Here is a 17058-nt window from a genome sequence, read left to right as displayed (position 1 = left end):
AATTATTTATTTTTTGTGGATCATTATTATCATGCATTGCATCCTACTCAGATTGCAAAATACACGTACGTCATGCCAACTACACATCTCAGCCTGATCTCAGCAGTCGTAACAGCAGTGCAGTGGTTTCCTCCATTGGTTTCCGTGGTTTGCATACGTACATTTCCATATATGGCGGCAGTGGAGCACCCACCACCACCTTCAAGTTGTATTATATGGAAACAAAATTTAACAGTTTCTCAATGGTCATTGATACAGAAATGCCAGTGGGAATATGTCTCAACTATGGTATCTGTTCATATTGTAGATTGCCACTCTAATTGAGGAGTAGTAATTACATTAGGGCGACATGGCTCAGGCAGTAAGAGCAGTCGTCTGGCAGTCATTCTCTCATTAGTGCACTACCAAATAAAGTTTCTTCATTTTCAATGCTTTTATAATTAGGAAAACATTGCAAAATATATTCTGTCTCTCAAGCTAGACTACAGTGTTTACTCACTATATAGAATTCTCAGCAAAATAAAGTGGAATTCTTTGTAGATTTATTGAATACTTTATTCCAAAAATGAATAGAAAACCTACTTAAGAATATCTTACACAGTGAAATATCTGTTGCAGTGCATATTTGCTTCATAGTTAATACATTACTTAAACAGAATTACATTTATAAATGACATAGAGAGCGAGAGGCATGCGGCTATCAGTGTTACCCCACTGCTGTGAAATCCCCTGTTTAGAGTAGTTTCATTCATGTCCCCACCCACATGGATCCAAAAAAGGACAATAATGTAATGACTTCCTGTGTGGAGTTTCCCAAAGAATGTTTATTTAAGCTCTCGCTGGCTCTCACTTTTTATAGCTCACTAATAAAATTGCGTGTTAACTTTTCAAGCTTATTAAGAGAACTTTTCAAAATATTGCTATTGCTTTTGCCCTGTCAAGTCAAACCAATTAATCTCATATTTATTTTCAATCTTATGCTGCATACGAATGGAATGCATTCTAGCAGGCAAGATGTTATATTCTCATTAATATTTGCATATTATAATTATGGTACTGTCATTCATGCTGATTGTCTTGTATGAAAAATATAAACAAAGTTGTAAAAAAATTATGTTTTGCTTGTTTGTTAGGAAAGTGATCCACCTTGTGGCCACAATAGGTATGCAATATGTAAGCTTTAATCTGGGAGTATTTGTATCCATATTGGGAGATCTGTGTCATAATTACAGCCTGTTTTACACATAGTCCCTTCACTATAAGAACTGATACAGTTTTAAAGGCTGGTCACCAAACATTTGATATTCAATTTCATAACATGAAAGCATCTCTTCTTCAAAATGTGCCTATGACTTTTGCAAAGTACCATATATATATATTTTATTTCTATATATACAGTATGTATAAAATTACAACTTTTCTGTTGTAAAAATACAGTATAGACCAAAAGTATTAAGCAAAATACTCAAAGTTTTAAAAAAAAATTTCAGGTTTCTCGCTGGAAAAAATATGTGTACTTGGCCCCCCATTACATTACATTACATGGCATTTAGCAGATGCTCTCATCCAGAGTGACGTACCCACATCTAAGCTTAACTTTACAGTACATGCCAAAGTATTAGGCTACCAGTAGTTTAAAAACAAAACAAACAAAAAAAACAGAAGGTAGATAAGACCTATTAAACTATAAGATAAATGAAACTATCCCCCCACCTCCCACCCTTTTTACCTCTCACTATTCAAAATGATTGGATTGACCTCCAGTAATCGGCTTAATTGTAATTAAAGCCAATGGAGGCTTTATTGTCTTGTATAGTCTACGGTTATTTTTGAAGTGAAACTAATCTTTGTGTGCAGACAGTGAATAATAATGTTTCTATATTCATCAGTTGTTCAATAAATGCAGAAGTTGAATTCTTCTCTACCTTGTGTACCTTAGTGTGATATATAAGGAAAGACAGAACAGCAACTGCAAGTCATTACCAAGTTATTCTCAATTATCACCTTTATCCAATTATTTATCCAAATATTTCTATCCTGAGCAGAGTGGTCTCCTCCAGAATGACAATGCCCCATGCATAGGGCATGAGGGGTCACTGAATGGTTTCATGGGTACGAATGCTATGGCCTTCGCAGTCACCAGATCTCAACACAATTGAACACCAATGGGAGATTTTGGACCAACTGCACTCTCCACTACCATCATCGAAACAACAAATGTGGGAATATGTTTTGGAACAGTGGTCTTCCATCCCTCCAGTATAGTTCCAGAGGCTTGCCAAGACACATTGAAGCTGTTCTGGTGGCGGGCTCTGTCCAAAAATATATTTTCCTTAATTCATCTTCAAGGAAACAGGAAATGTTTTTTACGAACGAAGGGGTTAAGCGATTGCTTTCATGAACAGGCGATCCGTTAAACGAAACGATTCTGTCTCATGGGCGCTGCACTTCCAGATAAATGAAACTTACAGTAGGAGCGATTAAGTTTCGGTTTCCGAAGCTGACATCCCATATACACCCCGACAACTCATATAAAACCATCCCTTCGGAAGTCGGGTACTGTCCAGCTTTTCTTCCAAAAATGAGATAAGGAAATGATATTCTCGTGCAAGGGGGGATAAAAATATCGCAACGTGGAAATCCGTATTCTTAGCCTACGTTATGTTTTTTAATGGGTGCGCACAGGTTTGTAATAGGAGCTACAATAAAAATGACATTCAGTTAAACAGCGAACATAGTTTGTATGTAAAGTAAACCAAACAAGAAATTATAATGAATAACTTCAACAACGAAAAGAAAAATAATTCCATATTCCGCGGACGGACACATCGCGCAATCTATTGGGGTGTGTTGTCTTGGAGTGTGTACGCTGTAGCTGATTGCTTGCTGTAATAACGGCAGTGACAAGCTGTCAGTTATAACGCACTGTCAGTCATTCAGAATAGAATGATCTAAGATCTGTTGAACACTGGAACACTGAGAACTTGTTCTTTTTGCAGACCCATTGCACTTAAGACACTTTCTTTAACGGTGTTTTAAAATGAAATGGCAACCACCTTAAAAGTGAAAAGTGTATTTACTTCCACAGCTTATGATTTTTGTCTAATGATTTAATAAAAGTTTAGTGTCCCTGAGAAAGCTGACCTTGAAGCAAAGCTCAGGGAGCTGGAGTGTCCGTTCACATGGCACATAAGTAAGGCTGACATTGCAGACCTGGAGGGCATTACAGAGAGGCTCCAGGATCGAGTCATGTTCAGCCCACGCAGATACCATGCCACATATCTCAACATCTTATCATTTGTGAGCTACTTTAAGGGAAATAATGAGGGTGCCCTTGAGTTCCTCAGTAAGGCTGAGGCCATCCTAAAGGAAGACAAGGAGGTCCCAACAGCATTTCTGGTGACGTATGCTAACTTTGCATGGATTCACTTCCACTCTGGCAATCTGGGTGACGTGGAGACCTACCTTGGGAAGCTGGAGGAGATATGTAAAGGTGTCTCCGGGGCCTTGAGATACTCATGCAACCTGCCTGAGGTTCATGGTGAGAAAGCCTGTACCTTTCTGAGTCTTGGGGCATCAAATTACAAGAGGGCAAAGGTCAGCTTCGAGAAGGCCCTTGAGGGAGATGCTGAAAACGTGTCCTTCAATGTGGGGTACGGGGTGGGGCTTGTTCAAGATGAAAGACTGAGGTCTAAGAAAAGTGAAGCCATTCCTCAGCTCGAGAAGGCATTACTCTTAGATCCTAACAAAGAGGTAATGGTGCTCTTGGCCCTGAAGCTTCAAAAAAGTGATAAATACAAATCCCTAAAACTGATTGAAGGTGCCCTCAAGCTGTCCTCTGATGTGCCCCAAGTGATGCGATATGTGGCCAAGTATTTCAGAGGGGAAGATTCCACTGAGGCATCCCTGGATATTCTGGAAAAGGTGCTGGAGCAGACCCCTAGCTCTTCTTTCCTGCACCACCAGATTGGCATGTGCCACAAGCAGCAGCTCATCAAGATGTTGCAGAAAGGACCCGGGAGCTGTGTACCAGCAAATCTGAAGAGGGCCAAGGCTGAGCAGTGCGTCAAGCACTTCAGCAAGGCAGTGGAGCTGAAGCCCTCCAATACACATGCCCAGGTGAACCTGGCTGAGGCCTACAGCGAGAACGAGCAGCTGACTGAGGCGGAGGAGATCTTCACCGAGCTGCTCCGGGGCGGCTCTCTGCGGGACCCGGAGAAGCAGCACGTTCAAACGTCTTACGGCCTGTTTCTGCTGTACAAGAAGAGGGCGGAGGACCGCGCTGTCGTGCAGCTCAAAGCTGCCTACCGAATGAAGATGCAGAACTACAACAGGAAACAAGCTGGCAGAAAGCTGGAGCAAATTGCAGGGAGGTGGCGAAAAAAGCAACTGCAGAAGCAACTGAAATTCTGGCCTTCCTGAGGGCTGAAGACAAGCTTTCTGCTGAAACTGATGACCTCTCTGCTGCCTTTGAGAGGGGAATGAAGTTCAAATAATGACTCTAAGGTGTGGAAACATAACAACCACTGACTTCATTTTATTCAAATGAATTAAATATTAAATGAAGCAACACTTTCACTGCAACACTTTCAAATTTAGCATGTAAGCAACCTCAGAGGTTAAATATCCTAAGCATGAGTATGGTAACATTAGAATATTAATGTGTAATGCAATAGTTTAATGACTGACATAATTGACATTTATTGTGATACCCTAGGAGGACAGCTTAAGACAGCACCATACTATAATGGCGTGCAGATTAAAATACATTTAAATTGTATGCATTAAAACTAATGTAATGGCAACATCCATCACTGTGTTTCTATATTTGTTTCAGACATTATCCAGAAATCAATTGTATTTGTTTTTCTGCAATTACACGACTGACATGTCATTTCAAACGCATGTAAAACCACTAAAATACAAAATTCTAATTTCCAAGTAAATAATTACCATAAGGCAACAGTTTCTTTGCCAGCATCCGAGACATGACTCCCTGCTGTAAAGTACTATGAGGAATATTTACTGTTTGTTCTCTAACTTTAGACTAATGCGATGCACAATTTACCCTAACGCTATGGCCATATGTAAATTGCTATAGGTTTTATTTGAAAATACAGCTTATTTCAGAACACATACAATGTATTAGCTGCAGCATGCATGCACTGTTTTTTATGTGCTGCAATACAAACAGTAAAATGTTCAGCGTTAGTAGTTCCACCAGAAAGGTACATTTAGATTATATTTCATAATCCTTTTGCTAATTTTGGATATTTAGGTCCTACAGTAGCTACATACACTCATCAAGGACTTTATTTTACTCATGTGATTATCTAATCAGTCAATCATGTGGCAGCAGTGCATCACAAACAATCATGAAAATACGGGTCAGGAGCTTTAGTTCATGTTCACATCAACCATCAGAATGAGGAGAAATTTTGATCCAAGTGACTTTGACCATGGAATGATTGTTGGGGCTTTCAATATTATTCTGTTCCAGAATAACAGACCACAACACAAAATACCAATCTTTAAAACCCAGCAGTTTGTTGGAAACAAATGATATCAATATATTTATAAAAACATAAAACTGATGTAACCCCCTCAGATATGATGGGGGACGGTTCCTCTATGGCCCCCTCTGCTTTACTGAGGAGAGGGACCTCCAAGGTCAGCCTGAAGTATGATGGACAGATGCTCTTACATACATCAAAGAGGCAACAAACAGTGATGAGCGTTGTTTGCGGTTACAAGCAGTTTTATTTAATACAGTACACCAAAAGAGGCTTTATGCCTGTCCGGGGCCAAGACACACGAAACACACGAGAGGGGGAGAGCGAGAAAAAGGAAGAGAGAAAGACCACGGCTACGACAGGACCCGGGCCCTATTGGCAGGGAGAGAAGGAGAGAGTGCAGACCAAACCAACACTCACATACGTTACAGAATATTCACTGCAAGCTATAGGCTGCAAACCGTATAGACTACAAACTAATTCCACTGCAAGCAATAGGCACAGCAAGCCATATACACTGCGTACAGTATACACCACAGACTATACTCCCCTATAAAAAAAAGGGATATGTGAACTATTACAACACCAATAGCCTATACCCACCACCTCACCAGTGCCTGCCTCCAGCAACCCAGGCCTGCAACCCGCCGTGGCTAAGGAAACATAAAAGCTAGAAAAGGAAAAAATATATATTAAAAGCAACGCAAACTTAGAACTCTCTCTCTCCTAAAACCGTATCACGGGTAGACAAGCCCACAGGAAATGAAATCAAAATAGTACAAATCACAATAGCTAATACATAGGCCCAAAGGCTGACATGGTCTCACAGAGTAGGCCAAGAGCTTTAAAGTTGACCACAGGAAATGTAATAAAAAGTAAACGGTAATCTCGCCTGAACCTGCACATAAGGCTGTGAACACCAGGTTTCCAAAACACAGACTGTTTCACTAATAAATAATGTTTTCAAAATACATACTAATACATAATAAACATTTTGTATGAATACCTTGATTCATTAAAATCTGCTATTCAGAGAAGAATCAGGGGGCTGGCAACCCAATCAGAACCACAGGAATAAAGGAATAAAAATTGCGTTATTACCATATCTAAAACGAATGCGCTCTGTAGATTGGTTGGTTTTTAATAGTAGGTCAAAACACACAATAAAGCCTGCTATAAAAGCATGCCAGTGACCTAGGATAACCATAATAAGTGCAGCTGTGACAATTAAATATTAGCTATTGGCAAACACCGCGTATAAACGTTAGCTGCGGCAACTAACTATTAGATAGCGTACCTTTCGTATTCGCTCACTAATGCAGTTAGTGCAGCAACACAGGTGTAGTAAACCGCAGCAAACTATCAGCGACTTAGCTTAAAAAAAATCTTGGCGCGCATCTCTGATTAAAAGTATTTCCAGTGTACCTTAAGTCTTCTAGAGACTCACGGCTGAGAGAGTGTAAGCAGAAGCGCTCGCAATCCACTGCCCTACCCCTTCTATAGTGTGACGTGGAGTTCTGGGAATTGTAGTTCTTACCAACCCCCGCAACACTGAATTATAGATAATTCTAGAAACTGCACGCTGCTACCCAAATTTGGGGTATCGCAGTTTTTCAAAGAATATTTTTATTTATTTCAGCAGAGCAAAATGGTGTGTTCCCTTTTTTAAATGTTTTTTTTTTTTTACATTTATTTTTAGGATGAGCGGGTCCTTGGGCGCTCATAAAAAGTAAAACCGTGCAATAACTTTCATGGAAATCTAGAAATAAGGGACGTATATCAAAATAAATATTAAATGAAGCCGACACTGCAACACTTTCTTGCACTCAGAAAATAAGAAACGAAACTCTAGCAAAGTAAATTACGTTTCAACTGCATATTCATTGGCTTAATGTGACTGATATTTCATAGATCCACGCTTAAGGTCGCTCACAGAATTGAAATCTGAGAACTTTAAAAATAAAATGAAAATAAAAAAAACATGGTCATAACGAGTTTCTTGTTTCCCGGCAACAATTGCCTAAGTTTAAAGTTTGCATAAGTTGAATCCTGTGGAGGGTGTGGCACGGGACCTCGTCCGCTACGTTATCGCGACCAAACTTCAGGGAGGAGACTGTTGTGGCTCTATAAAACGCTGTGGGTTGTGGTGCAGTTTTGATAGGAGCAACGGAATTTTGACCTGTTTTCAAGATCCACTTGAAGGTGTTTGTCAACTTGTTTGTAAGTAAGCGCTTATTTCATAAAAGCCTGAATTAATAGTTCTAAGATTATGATGAAATAGATAAATAAACAACATATCTCTTCGTATTGGATGATTGACATTTTTATACATTTAAAAAACTAGACAAGACTTTCTCTTTGTTCAAACAGCAACCATTTTATTACCCCAAATAGAATTAACTTATTCATTGTATTCCTTATTTGTTGCAGTTTAATGAAAGATATGCTGCTCGCCAAACTGTGTCAGCTTGAGTGCCACTTCACTTGGGGTTTGAATGACACCGACTTAAATGATCTACAGAACAGGCTTAAAGACAATATTGAAATGTCAGTGGGAGAGGACAGGGGCATCGGATGGTCATACAGTAATCTGGCTTTCACAAAGTTCAAGCAAGGTCTCCTTGAGGAAACGCGGGATTACTTGGAAAAGGCTGAGGAGCACATCAGGAAGCATCACGGTGACAACTGTGAGAGGCAGCTCATCGTCACCTATGGCAATTTTGCATGGGTGTATTATCACATGCGTGAGCACGCACAATCCCAGACCTACCTGGACAAGCTGGAGGAGATTAAGATGCAGTTTCCTACAGAATCCCCTGCTGTTCTCCATCCTGAAATCTATGGGGAGAAAGGCAGGGCATTCCTGAACTTCGCTCAACAATACTATGAGAAAGCAAAAGATTGCTTTGAGAAGGCGCTGGAGTTGGAGCCAGAAGAGATAGAGTGGAATGAGAGTTATGCTGTGGCTCTGTATCGCACAGAGTTCAATCTCACAAGCTTTGAAGAGTCCCCAGCAAGCAGGCAGTTGAGGCGGGTTTTAGAACTTGATCCAAACAATGCTTACATCATGGTTCTGCTGGGCCTGAAGCACGCTGAATATAAAGAGTATCAGAGAGCCGAGGAGCTGATGGAAACGGCCATAGACTTGGATCCCAACAAACCCTACGTGATACAGTATGTGGCAAAGTTCTATCGGAGAAATAAGCAATTTGATAAGGCCTTGTCTCTTTTGAAAAGGCTGCAGGAAATGACACCCAATTCAGCCTTTGTGCACCATCAACTCGCCCTGATCTACATGAGTAAAAGACATCAATCCAGAATGGAGGAGAAGAGGCTGAAGCTCTACTCACACTGTGCATGCAACACCTGGATCAGGCCGTCTCCATTCGACCCTCCTTTGTATATGCCATGTTAGATTTAGCAGCTTGCTATGCAGAGAAGAAGAACTTCAAGAAAGCAGAGGAGATGTTTGAAGAAACATTTAAAGTGGCTACTGCTAAGAATGACAGCCTGCATGTTGTAGAGGTCCGTTACGCAGATTTCCAGCTCTACCACATGAAATCAGTGCCCTTGGCTATTATGCACTACAAGGAAGGGCTTAGACTGCAGAAAGATATAGCAGAGGGGAAAAGGTCTGCGCAGCAACTCACAAAAATTGCAAATAAAGACATTTTGAGTAACCCGCATGATGGCAAAGCTTATGGGCTTCTGGGCTATGTTCATGAAATAACATGTAAAAAACCTCACGCTATTAGGTGCTATGAGAAGGCCATTCTTCTTGACCCTGGCAACGAGGAGTACCTCACTGCTCTGTGTAATCTCCTCTAACCCTGGAAATGAAATCAACATTTTAAAATGCAAAGCCCATTTAAATGGCATACACTGCAAAAGCTTTAGTTTGTTTTCATTTATTTCCTCACTAGCCACTTTTGGGCTGCAAAGTGCAAGTGCATGAATATTCTGTACTATTATTATTATTATTATTATTATTATTATTATTATTATTATTTACTGAATGTCATGTTAAACATATCAGGTTATTAAAAGAATGTTAACTGTGTTTGTTAATTGTTAATTGTAAAAATTGTTAAATGTAATTATTAATCTGATGAAAGGATTACTGTTGCTTGCTTTTGCTATTACAATTATGGTAAGTAATAAATATTGAAATGAATTCAAACCCACTGTGTAGCTCTTAACTGTGGAGTGGAATGCAAGGTTGAGGCCTTTTGTTTTTTTCAGGGCATAACAAGCTGTTCTCAATTCAGCTTTTAGCAGGGGTCAGACCGACAGTGCAAAGTCAACTTATTGATATGTCAAGAATTTAAATTTTTTGGAAATATTTTTCAGCTATAATAAGTATAATAAACTCTAACTAATGGCAATTTTACCCGCCCCAGGTCACAGGCACCTGCATGTGTGTTGTATTAGTTTATCCAGAATGAATAAGAATGTATAATTCCTGTTTTTCCATGTCAATTTCCTATTATCCATTATTTTCAAAAACAAAAAACTTATCTCCTTTTTAACTCATTTTAATCATAGATTTTATGATTTAATCTGCTGATGACATATTTCAAGAGTTGGCATGCATCTGATACTACTGTTCAAATACATGGTTATTTGCATTAATGTCACCTTCCTGTCAGATTCGACCAGTCTCGTCCTGCCTCGTCCTGCCCAATTCTGACATTTGGTCTGAAAAACAGCAGAACCTCTTGACCATGTTTTTATGCATTTAATTGCTGCCACATGATTGGGTGATTAAATATTTGCATTAACAAGCTGGTGTACAGGTCTACCTAATAAAGAATAAAGTGGTCACTGAGTGTGTGTGTATATAGACACACACACACACACACATATATATATATATATATATATTTATGCAGGTGCCTGTGAACCAGGGTGGGTGAAATTGCCATTCGTTTTTGATTCGTTGTATAGTGTTTATTATACTTATTATAGCTGAAAGATATATAGATGAAATTCTTGACATATCAATCAGTTAACTATACAGTCAGTATACATATACATATACATATACTCAGTGAGCACTTTATTAGGTATTTATTAGACTTAAACACACAACGCATCATAACTCTAAGTGGATAGCCTATAGCAGTAGAAGTCTAAAAAATAAGTCTAATAAATACTTAATAAAGAGCTCGGTGAGTGTAATATATATACACACAACGATGAGCCACAACATTAAAATCACCTGCTTAAACCAGTTTTTTCATGATTAAAAATGTTTTAAACTGTTTAAACTGTCTATAAACACTTAATACTTCATAATATTATAGGCTATGTGTACGTGAATTGGATTCAAAAGTTAAATTTTTAAAAGAAAATGGAAATCTTGTAAGCTTATTCGGAGGGGCGGTTGGGGTGAATTGTTTTGTTATTTAAATATCTTGGTACGTCCTGGTGTTCATGATGACGTCTATTTAACAAATGCTCCAGGATCTGCAGAATTTTTCATGTTTAAAAAAATAAAGACCTCCCTGTCACGTTTCAGGTCTGTCTCACCATGTTTTATGTTGATTTATGTTTATTCATGTTGTCTTAGTCTCGTAGTGTCTTATCATGTATTATGTTAGTCTAGGTTCGTCATGTTGTTTAGTTTATTTCTTGTTACGATTTATTTTCTCGTCATGTCTAGTTATGTTTCGTTACGATTATATTACCTGGTTATGTTGAGTGATTATCGTCTTAGTTTCGCTTTGTGTTATGTTTCGCTGCATGTTTATTGTTACGTTAACTGGTCGTTGTTATGCATACACTTTTACATGTTTTTCCGCAAACCTTGCGTTCCGCCTTTTCTCTCTCTCTCTCTCTCTCTCGTTCTGTCCTTCACTCCCCTAATGTTTCTATTTGTCTATTTACTAAAACTACTAACGCTAGATCAGGATTGGGTAGAAACTAACAAGACTAATCATGTGTTCATGTTACCTTACGTTTCTCGTGCATGTCATTTACTAATTTACTAATGCTAGGGCAGGATAGGTTTATTACTAACGATTACTAATCTCCTTGTTAAACTTGTCATCCATCGCACCTGTTTTCCATTTCCTTGCTACGCTCTAACTAATTGTCTACACCTGTCTACACCTGCATTTATAGCCCAGTCGCGCAACTGTTCACTGCGAAATTGCCTGCCTCTGTTTTCCACGCAACTCTTGAGCATTTACTGTTTTGATTACACGTTACGATCCAAGCCGGTCATCGACTATTGTTTATTGATTTCTGTTTTGTGACCATCGTTTGTTTTTTGACTTCGTCCTTGCCTACCGTTTTTGTACTTTTGCTTCGCTGATTGTTTCATGGTTTCGACTCCCGCTTCGTCCACGACTACGCCTCTGCCTGCCGTCCGTCTGTTCATCTGCCCCGCTGACAGCTCTCCTGCTACCGGACCTCCCTGCACGCCTACCGACTACGAGATTGCCTCTTCCCTCGGCACCGTGCTTTTTGTTTGTTTTGTATTTGTTTGGCTGGATCAACGTGTATGGACTTTGCTTGTGTTGACTACTCTCCTGGGATTCGTCCCGAATAAAGCCCTGAGGGGTCTTTATATTACTATTGTTTCTGAGTCGTGCATTTTGGGTCCAACCCCCACGCACCCGTCTCAGAACAATTTCGCCAAAATGGACCCTGCTGACTCTACTGCTATGTTCCACGCCCTCCAGGAACAAGGAGCCATCGTCCGGCAGCATTCACAAGGAATCTCCGAACTTCACCTGGAGATTCGTGAACTGTGTGCGGAGATGAGGAGGCTTGCCGTCGCGGTCCTACTACAACCACGGGAGGAGCCTTCCCACCCACCCACATCCCCAGCGCTCAACCCCACGGGAACCTGCCAATTCCGAGAGCCCCAACAACCCGTGGTCCGGGGATTCATTCCCTCCTCTTTACCCAGTCTTCGCCGATGAGGTTCGGAAGGTCTTCCAACACGCATCCAGCGACCAGGAGCCATCCCAGAGACTGATTGCTCTGCGCCAAGGACGGAAGACCGCGGCAGACCACTCCATCGACTTCCGCACCCTCGCGGCGGCTACTAGCTGGAACGATGCGGCGTTGGCAAATCTCTTCCTGGCCAGCCTGAGTGAGACGCTCCAGGACGAGTTGGCGCGACTGGACCCCATCACCCAGTTTGACCAGCTCGTGCGCACCACGATCCGCCTGGACAACCGTGCCAGACAACGTCAGTCGGAGAGACCGATCCTTCCTGGCAACTATTACCCCAGGCAGGGGCCAAGTCCTCGACTGGAGGAGCAGCAGTCTGAGGGATCCGAACCCATGGACCTGTCCCGGGCTGGTACAAGGATCTCTACCGAGGAACGAGCACGCCGCAGAACCACTGGTTCGTGCTTCTACTGTGGGAGGCCGGGTCACACCCAGGCTCGGTGCTCCTTCAAGACCAGGAGACCAGTGGAGGTGAGAGCTGTCGACAGACATGAGGGGTCTGACAGAGACAACCATCGTCCCACGCTCACGACTCTCTTAATTCTGCCCGACAGAACGACCCGGATTAATGCGTTGGTGGATTCTGGAGCGGACGCCAATCTCATTGACGAAGTTTTGGTGTCTGAACTGAACATCCCCACCCTCCCTCTACCCCACCCTGAGAACGCGCGGTCGCTGGATGGAAGGACCTTCTGCCGCATGACACAAATCACCATTCCCTTACAACTGATCATTTCTGGGAACCATCGGGAGATGATCCAGTTCCGCGTCATCCAGTCCCCTAATGACCAACTCATCTTGGGATTACCCTGGCTCCAGAAACACAACCCCACGATCAACTGGAGTTCTAACCAAGTGCAAGCATGGGATCCGAAGTGCCATCTGTCCTGCTTGCGTTCCGCCCCACCACCAGCAGAGGGAGTGCCAGCTCTACCACAGACTCCCAAACCCTCCCTGGAGAGGGTCCCCTCTCCTTACCATGACCTGGGAACAGTGTTTTCCAAGACACAAGCTCAGTCTTTGCCGCCTCATCGACCCTACGACTGCGCCATCGAGCTCCTCCCTGGTTCGTCACTTCCCTCAAGTCGCCTATACAACGTCTCCAGACCAGAGAGGGAGGCGATGGAGAAATACATCCGTGACTGCCTGGCTAACGGACTAATTCGCCCTTCTTCCTCTCCCGTCGGTGCGGGATTCTTCTTTGTTCAGAAGAAAGATGGCTCCCTACGCCCGTGCATCGACTACAGGGAGCTGAACAACATCACGGTGAGGAACAAGTATCCTCTGCCCCTGATGGACTCCGCGTTCCACCCACTTCACGAGGCCACCATCTTCACCAAGTTGGATCTCCGCAACGCTTACCACCTGGTCCGTATCCGCGAGGGCGATGAATGGAAGACCGCCTTCAACACCTCTCTCGGACACTTCGAATACCTGGTCATGCCATTCGGCCTCACCAATGCTCCTGCTGTGTTCCAGGCCCTGGTGAATGATGTTCTTCGGGACTTGTTGGGTCGCCATGTGTTCGTCTACCTGGATGACATCTTAATCTACTCCACCAATGCCAAGGATCATGAATACCACGTCAGGCAAGTCCTACAGAGACTCCTGGAGAACAGACTATTCGTCAAGGCGGAGAAGTGCGTCTTCCACTCCGACACAGTTGAGTTCCTGGGGTTTATCCTTGAGAGGGGACGGATCAGGGCGGATCCCAAGAAGATTCTGGCAGTTACCAACTGACCCACACCCACCTCACGTAAGCAGCTCCAACGCTTCTTGGGATTCGCCAACTTCTACCGAAGGTTCATTAGATCCCATAGTCAAGTGGTCTCTTCTCTAACCAAACTCACGTCCCCTGCGGTGCCATTCCGGTGGAGCTCCGAAGCTGAGACGGCCTTCACCAAGGTCAAGAGACTGTTCTCTTCCGCTCCCATCCTGGTACACCCCGACCCCACCCGCCAGTTTGTGGTCGAGACGGATGCTTCCGACACAGGGGTGGGAGCAGTGCTCTCTCAGGTGGCGGCCGCTGACAACCGACTACACCCCTGCGCCTTCTTCTCCAAGAAGCTGTCCCCGGCGGAGAGGAACTATGACGTTGGGAACCGAGAGCTGCTAGCAGTCAAACTGGCGTTGGAGGAGTGGAGACATTGGCTGGAGGGGTCCGAGAAGCCGTTCATCGTTTGGACCGACCACAAGAACCTGGCATACCTCCAGACAGCCAAGAGGCTGAACTCCCGACAGGCCAGATGGGCACTGTTCTTCGGGAGGTTCAACTTCTCACTCACCTACCGCCCGGGTTCTAAGAACGTTAAGCCTGACGCCCTTTCTCGCCAGTTTAACACCTGTCCTGAGCGTGAGGTTCCAGAGAACATCCTTCCGGCCTCCTGCACCGTTGGGTCCGTCACCTGGAAGATCGAGTCGGTGATCCAGAGGGCTCTACGGGATGAACCCGATCCTAGGCCCAACCCCGGATTACGCCTATACGTTCCCGCAGCCGCTCGGACACAGGTGCTGCAATGGGCCCATTCATCCCTCCTTTCCTGCCACCCCGGCTTTACCCGCACCTTGGCGGTGCTGAAGAGGAGATTCTGGTGGAGCTCCATGATCCCTGACACCAGGCGCTTCATCAAGGCATGTACCACCTGTGCCAGAAGCAAGGCCTCCCACCAAGCTCCTGCTGGTTTACTCCAACCTCTGCCTGTGCCCAGCCGACCCTGGAGCCACATCGGCGTGGACTTTGTTACCGGACTTCCCCCTTCCGAAGGTAACACCACCATCCTCACTGTGGTGGACCGATTCAGCAAAGCGGCACACTTCATCCCCCTGGCTGGATTGCCCACCGCCCAAGAGACCGCAGAGGTTCTGGTGAGAGAAGTATTCCGCATTCACGGACTTCCCTCGGACATCGTTTCTGACCGCGGCCCCCAATTCATCTCCCAAGTTTGGAAGGCGTTCTGCGTGGCCCTCGGGGCCACAGCTAGCCTCTCTTCGGGCTACCACCCTCAGTCCAATGGCCAAACGGAGAGGGCCAATCAGGACCTGGGGGCCGCTCTACGCTGCGTATCGGCAAAGAATCCAGCCGGCTGGAGCAAGATGCTAACCTGGGTGGAATACGCACACAACACCTTACCCTGCGCCGCCACCGGGAAATCTCCGTTTGAGGTCTCCTTGGGCTATCAACCTCCACTGTTTCCTGACCAGGAAGCCGAGATCGCTGTTCCCTCCCTCGCCATCCACATGAAACGGTGCTCCAAGGTTTGGAGGGATGCCAAGGCCGCGCTGCTAAGCACGGCAGATCGTAATCGGCCACCGCACTCCAGCTCCGGCCTACAAACCAGGTGACTCCGTCTGGCTGTCCACTAAGGACATTCCCCTCCAAGCCACTTCCCACAAACTGCAACCCCGCTTTATTGGTCCCTTTAAAATCCACAAAATCATCAATCCTTCCTCTGTTAAACTGTCACTCCCTGCTTCCCTTAAGATTCACCCCACATTCCATGTTTCATGTATTAAGCCCGTATCCTCTCACCCCATATGTCCCCCGGATCCCCCACCACCTCCCCCCCGCATTATTGACAACCACCCCGCATTCACGGTTAAGAAACTCTTGAACATTCGTAAGAGGGGCCGTGGGGTGCAATACTTGGTTGACTGGGAGGGCTATGGCCCTGAGGAGCGTTCCTGGGTCGCTCCCAGTCTCATTCTGGACAAATCGCTCATCAGAGACTTCCATCGTGACCACCCTGATAAATTCCAAGGACCGCCAGGAGTCGGTCGTTAAGGGGGGGGGTCCTGTCACGTTTCAGGTCTGTCTCACCATGTTTTATGTTGATTTATGTTTATTCATGTTGTCTTAGTCTCGTAGTGTCTTATCATGTATTATGTTAGTCTAGGTTCGTCATGTTGTTTAGTTTATTTCTTGTTACGATTTATTTTCTCGTCATGTCTAGTTATGTTTCGTTACGATTATATTACCTGGTTATGTTGAGTGATTATCGTCTTAGTTTCGCTTTGTGTTATGTTTCGCTGCATGTTTATTGTTACGTTAACTGGTCGTTGTTATGCATACACTTTTACATGTTTTTCCGCAAACCTTGCGTTCCGCCTTCTCTCTCTCTCTCTCTCTCTCTCTCTCTCTCTCTCGTTCTGTCCTTCACTCCCCTAATGTTTCTATTTGTCTATTTACTAAAACTACTAACGCTAGATCAGGATTGGGTAGAAACTAACAAGACGAATCATGTGTTCATGTTACCTTACGTTTCTCGTGCATGTCATTTACTAATTTACTAATGCTAGGGCAGGATAGGTTTATTACTAACGATTACTAATCTCCTTGTTAAACTTGTCATCCATCGCACCTGTTTTCCATTTCCTTGCTACGCTCTAACTAATTGTCTACACCTGTCTACACCTGCATTTATAGCCCAGTCGCGCAACTGTTCACTGCGAAATTGCCTGCCTCTGTTTTCCACGCAACTCTTGAGCAGTTACTGTTTTGATTACACGTTACGATCCAAGCCCGTCATCGACTATTGTTTATTGATTTCTGTTTTGTGACCATCGTTTGTTTTTTGACTTC

General features: G+C 43.7%; 2 pseudogenes; both read left to right on the top strand.

Annotated features, from left to right (window-relative positions):
- Positions 1-349: 349 nt before the first annotated feature.
- LOC133115249 (interferon-induced protein with tetratricopeptide repeats 1B-like) lies at positions 350-4496 on the top strand (annotated as a pseudogene).
- Positions 4497-7674: 3178 nt separating this feature from the next.
- On the top strand, positions 7675-9693 carry LOC133122865 (interferon-induced protein with tetratricopeptide repeats 5-like; annotated as a pseudogene).
- Positions 9694-17058: the final 7365 nt, after the last annotated feature.

The sequence above is a fragment of the Conger conger genome, chromosome 2 (assembly GCF_963514075.1).
Source record: "Conger conger chromosome 2, fConCon1.1, whole genome shotgun sequence".
Taxonomy (NCBI): domain Eukaryota; kingdom Metazoa; phylum Chordata; class Actinopteri; order Anguilliformes; family Congridae; genus Conger; species Conger conger.
The sequence above is the reverse complement of the archived record's forward strand: the minus strand, read 5'-3'. Positions and strand labels throughout refer to the sequence as shown.